At 39.0% G+C, this 6,270-nt stretch overlaps 1 long non-coding RNA gene across 1 annotated transcript; it reads right to left on the reverse strand.

Annotated features, from left to right (window-relative positions):
• Positions 1–2,573: 2,573 nt before the first annotated feature.
• On the reverse strand, positions 2,574–3,870 carry LOC139401013 (uncharacterized). Its single transcript, XR_011632839.1, has 3 exons — positions 3,728–3,870; positions 3,443–3,551; positions 2,574–3,220 (listed from the first exon to the last, which is right to left on the reverse strand). It is a non-coding gene; the product is annotated as an uncharacterized lncRNA (long non-coding RNA).
• Between the last annotated feature and the right edge of the window lie 2,400 nt (positions 3,871–6,270).

A 6,270-nucleotide genomic window follows, 5' to 3' on the forward strand; every position in this document is an offset into this window, starting at 1 on the left:
TTGTTTGTGGAAAGGTGGTTATTTCTGTAGTTCAATTGCTGCAACTTGCTGAAAATTGTCCACAAGTGTATCTACTATCATCTAGTTTCAACAGTTCTGTAAAAAATGTACTTCCAGAGTGCAACCAAACATGTTTTAGACCTTGTTTATGGTAAAGTGGTTATTTCTGAAGTTCGATTGCTGCAACTTGCTGAAAATTGTCCACAAGTGTATCTACTATCATCTAGTTTCAACAGTTCTGTAAAAAATGTACTTCCAGAGTGCAACCAAACATGTTTTAGATATTTTTGACGGAAAAGTGGTTACTTCTGTAGTTCAATTGCTGCAACTTGCAGAAAATTGTCCACAAGTGTATCTACTATTATCTAGTTTCAACAGTTCTCTAAAAAATGTACTTCCAGAGTGCAACCAAACATGATTTAGATATTGTTTACGGAAAAGTGGTTATTTCTGTAGTTCAATTGCTGCAACTTGCTGAAAATTGTCCACAAGTGTATCTACTATCATCTAGTTTCAACAGTTCTGTAAAAAATGTACTTCCAGAGTGCAACCAAACATGTTTTAGACCTTGTTTATGGTAAAGTGGTTATTTCTGAAGTTCGATTGCTGCAACTTGCTGAAAATTGTCCACAAGTGTATCTACTATCATCTAGTTTCAACAGTTCTGTAAAAAATGTACTTCCAGAGTGCAACCAAACATGTTTTAGATATTTTTGACGGAAAAGTGGTTACTTCTGTAGTTCAATTGCTGCAACTTGCATAAAATTGTCCACAAGTGTATCTACTATTATCTAGTTTCAACAGTTCTCTAAAAAATGTACTTCCAGAGTGCAACCAAACATGATTTAGATATTGTTTATGGTAAAGTTCAATTGCTGCAACTTGCTGAAAATTGTCCACAAGTGTACCTACTATCATCTAGTTTGAACAGTTATGTTTAAAAGATTGTTTCCAGAGTGCAACCAAACATGAGTTAGACCTTGTTTGTGGAAAGGTGGTTATTTCTGTAGTTCATTTGCTGCAACTTGCTGAAAATTGTCCACAAGTGTATCTACTATCATCTAGTTTCAACAGTTCTGTAAAAAATGTACTTCCAGAGTGCAACCAAACATGTTTTAGACCTTGTTTATGGTAAAGTGGTTATTTCTGTAGTTCAATTGCTGCAACTTGCTGAAAATTGTACACAAGTGTACCTACTTTCATCAATTTTGAATAGTTATGTTTAAAACATTGTTTCCAGAGTGCAACCAAACATGATTTAGACCTTGTCTATGGAAAAGTGGTTATTTCAGTAGTTCGATTGCTGCAACTTGCTGAAAATTGTCCAGAAGTGTACCTACTTATCATCTAGTTTGAACAGTTATGTTTAAAACATTGTTTCCAGAGTGCAACCAAACATGATTTAGACCTTGTTTGTGGAAAGGTAGTTATTTCTGTAGTTCAATTGCTGCAACTTGCTGTAAATTGTCCACAAGTGTACCTACTATCATCTAGTTTCAACAGTTCTGTAAAAAAATGTACTTCCAGAGTGCAACCAAACATGATTTAGATATTGTTTACGGAAAAGTGGTTACTTCTGCAGTTCAATTGCTGCAACTTGCAGAAAATTGCCCACAAGTGTACCTACTTTCATCAATTTTGAATAGTTATGTTTAAAACATTGTTTCCAGAGTGCAACCAAACATGATTTAGACCTTGTTTATGGAAAAGGGGTTATTTCTGTAGTTCAATTGCTGCAACTTGCAGAAAATTGTCCACAAGTGTACCTACTATCATCTAGTTTGAACAGTTATGTTTAAAACATTGTTTCCAGAGTGCAACCAAACATGATTTAGACCTTGTTTATGGAAAAGGGGTTATTTCTGCGTCTTGTTGAAAATTGTCCACAAGTGTATATACTATCATCTAGTTTCAACAGTTCTCTAAAAAATTTACTTCCAGAGTGCAACCAAACATGATTTAGACCTTGTATATGGAAACATGGTTATTTCTGTAGTTCAATCAATTGCTGCAACTTGCTGAAAATTGTCCACAAGTGTACCTATTATCATCTAGTTTGAACAGTTATGTGTAAAACATTGTTTCCAGAGTGCAACCAAACATGATTTAGACCTTGTTTATGGAAAAGTGGTTATTTCTGTAGTTCAATTGCTGCAACTTGCTGAAAATTGTCCACAAGTGTACCTATTATCATCTAGTTTGAACTGTTATGTTTAAAACATTGTACACACATTATTTACATTAGGCGATGGACTTCGCTAGCCATTTCACATCGGTTACACTCACCCAAACTCACACGCAACCAGTGATCCGGGTAAATCACATCAGCCATTGGTCCCAGTTGAGCAACTTTTATTTCTGTTGCTGTTGTTAAATGGGAAACAGCACGTTAGTTGTGCAGGGTTTAACGATATTGATGGCTGTCGAAGACAACTGTGTTAGCAGTGGGCTTAAGTGACAATTACATCGGTGTATGCTAGCTAACACACTTATTGACAACAATCATATGCCAAAGAGTAGCAGGTTTGTTATGTACCACAGGAAAACCAAGAAATGAAGAGCGACACCACGGCTGTATTTTAGGCTTTATGTTGATCTGCAATAGTATTGTGAAGACAGGACAGGAACACATCAGTCTCCAATGCACCATCTGACAAGTTGTTCTACACAGGAGCAAGGTAAAACACACATCCCCAATACATTGCTAGGTGCTTTCAGTGTTGACAGTACCAAAATACAACTTCTCATGTACAAAAACACTGCAACATAAAAGTTACAACATGAAATCTCCTCTTTCCATTCAAACCGTAGAGGACCAAACTACATCGTCCATGGACACCTAGGGGTCCGTGAAATCAAAAAGTATAATGAATGTATTCAGTACCACAAGGTTTCCACTAACTTTACATACAATGTGGACTGAGGACTGCTCAAAACCTTAATCAATATGCAGTGGTTCCAGTACCCCAAAAAAAGGTTGAGAACCACTACTGAACAAAAGAACCGAACATATGTTTGCGGGTTTCAATGGATCCAACAAATTGCTGGCAGATATTTTCCCTCGAGACTAGCATGTCTTTATGTACATTACAGACAACTATGCTATTCAGGCTCTCTAGGCCCATGCAAGCCCGTAGCCAAGTCTCTAACCTGCGGAGTGCACTGGAGCAGCAGCATGGCCAGGTGGACTGGGGACAGCAAGGAGTCATCATGTCAGGTTCTCCGAAAGAGAGAAAGCAGACTTAAATTCACACAGGACACCGAGAAGTACACAGGAGAAGTACTCCAGATAAAACAATCTGACCCTAGCCCCCCGACACAAACTACTGCAGCATAAATACTGGAGGCTGAGACAGGAGGGGTCAGAAGACACTGTGGCACCAACCGAGGACACCACGGGGACAGGGCCAAACAGGGGGGATATCTTCAACCACCAGCTTACCATCCTGAGACAAGGCTGAGTATAGCCCACAAAGATCTTGACGCCGGCAGACTGCGTGGCGCTGGGATGGATTTGACAGAGCTGACTGCAAATGGCCTCCACCAAACGGCTGGTGCCCGGCCAATTTGCAGGGCCCGAGTTGAGTCCGAGAAGGCAATTGAAAAAGAAGATAAATAATCAGAGAACATTGAAAAATTTTAGCCATCGCCTAACGTTCATATGCATTTAATGTAGAGGCAGGAAAATAAAATAGTAAGGTGGAGGACATGAACACAAACAACATACCTTTGGAGAGAGTATTTTCCAAGGATAATGGACGACTTCCCCTTCGTTGCTTTGAACCGCCCCTGAACGATCCTCTCCTGGTGTCGGGCAGGGTAGATCAAGCGCTGTTTGTCGAAGTCTGGCAGCACCAGCCACAGTGCCACGTGCCACGCCACAGTGCCACGTCTAACCTGCGGTCCGACAACCCCTTACGGTTCCTCACCCCCACCAAGGCCCTGGCAAGCCTGCGGACATGCTGGTAGCCTGGCATTGCATCAGGGCCTTTTAGTCTCCTCCTGAAGATAAAGAGAATGTCCTACATTTAGGGGTTACACTTAAGATGTTTCTACAAAGGAAATAGATGTTATTTTACATTGTGTATCTAACAGAAAATAACACTGATGGATTCTTTTAAAATGAAACTCTTGTGAGCTTTCTAAAATGTTTGCACTCAGCCAATGGCATTCTTGTTATTAAACACCCCAAACTTGTCTTGAGTTTTTCTCAATTCCTTATTAATTAAAGATCCCCTGAATTATTTCAAACATTTTGATAAAAATCACGCAACATTTCAACATCCTGCTACTCATGCCAGGAATATAGTATATGCATATGATTAGTATGCGTGGATAGAAAACACTGAAGTTTCTAAAACTGGTTAAATAATGTCTGTGACTATAACAGAACGCGAACAGCAAGCGAAATCCCAAGAAAAACCTGGTCACAAAAACCACAGAAAAGTATTAATCCCCCAGTCTCTGAATTGTTTATTGCAAGCAAAAATATATAACCGTGAGCTTGCAGTTCCTACAACTTCCACACGATGTCGCCAATAACGTCATTTTCGTTGTCAAATTACACAAAGGATTATTGGCGACATCGTGTGGAAGTTGTAGGAACTGCAAGCTCACGGTTATATACTTTTGCTTGCAATAAACAATTCAGACTGGGGGATTAATACTTTTGTGGTTGATCATTGTTTATTGCAAGCAAAAATATATGAGCTTGCAGTTCCTACAACTTCCACACGATGTCGCCAATAACGTCATTTTCGTTGACAAATTACACAAAGGATTATTGGCGACATCATGTGGAAGTTGTCGGAACTGCAAGGTCACGGTTATATATTTTTGCTTGCAATAAACAATGATCAACCACAGAAAAGTATTAAATCCACCAGTCTCTAAATTGTTTATTGCAAGAAAAAATCTATAACCGTGAGCTTGCAGTTCCTACAACTTCCACACGATGTCGCCAATAATCCTTTGTGTAATTTGACGACGTTATTGGCGACATCGTGTGGAAGTTGTAGGAACTGCAAGCTCACGGTTAAATATTTTTGCTTGCAATAAACAATTCAGAAACTGGCAGATTTAATACTTTTGTGGTTGATCATTGTTTATTGCAAGCAAAAATATATAACCGTGAGCTTGCAGTTCCTACAACTTCCACATGATGTCGCCAATAACCCTTTGTGTAATTTGTCAACGAAAATGACGTTATTGGCGACATCGTGTGGAAGTTGTAGGAACTGCAAGCTCACGGTTATATATTTTTGCTTGCAATAAACAATTCAGAGATTGGCAGATTTAATACTTTTGTGGTTGATCATTGTTTATTGCAAGCTAAAATATATAACCGTGAGCTTGCAGTTCCTACAACTTCCACACGATGTCGCCAATAACGTCATTTTCGTTGACAAAAATCCTTTGTGTAATGACAAATTACACAAAGGATTATTGGCGAAATCATGTGGAAGTTGTCGGAACTGCAAGCTCAAGGTTATACATTTTTGCTTGCAATAAACAATTCAGAGATTGGCAGATTTAATACTTTTGTGGTTGATCATTGTTTATTGCAAGCTAAAATATATAACCGTGAGCTTGCAGTTCCTACAACTTCCACACGATGTCGCCAATAACGTCATTTTCGTTGACAAAAATCCTTTGTGTAATGACAAATTACACAAAGGATTATTGGCGACATCATGTGGAAGTTGTCGGAACTGCAAGCTCACGGTTATATATTTTTGCTTGCAATAAACAATGATCAACCACAGAAAAGTATTAAATCTGCCAGTCTCTGATTTGTTTATTGCAAGCAAAAATATATAACCGTGAGCTTGCAGTTCCTACAACTTCCACACGATGTCGCCAATAATCCGTTGTGTAATTTGTCCACGAAAATGACGTTATTGGCGACATCGTGTGGAAGTTGTAGGAACTGCAAGCTCACGGTTATATATTTTTGCTTGCAATAAATAATTCAGAGACTGGTGGATTTAATACTTTTCTGTTGTTGATCATTGTTTATTGCAAGCAAAAATATATAACCATGATCAACAACAGAAAAGTATTAATCCGCCAGTCTCTGAATTGTTGCAATAGCATGTATTTTTTTTACCAACACAAAAGGTCAAGTATAATTAATTACCTCTGAATCAGAGGAGTGGTCAGGGTGAGGAGAACTGTGTCGACCAGGGGCCTCAGGAGAGCTTCCGTCTTCAGGGGCGATGGGACTGGATGGCCCAGACCTGGGTGCGTCAGCGGGTTCCCCTGACAGAG

Source organism: Oncorhynchus clarkii, unplaced genomic scaffold (assembly GCF_045791955.1).
Source record: "Oncorhynchus clarkii lewisi isolate Uvic-CL-2024 unplaced genomic scaffold, UVic_Ocla_1.0 unplaced_contig_6037_pilon_pilon, whole genome shotgun sequence".
NCBI classification, from domain to species: Eukaryota; Metazoa; Chordata; class Actinopteri; order Salmoniformes; family Salmonidae; genus Oncorhynchus; species Oncorhynchus clarkii.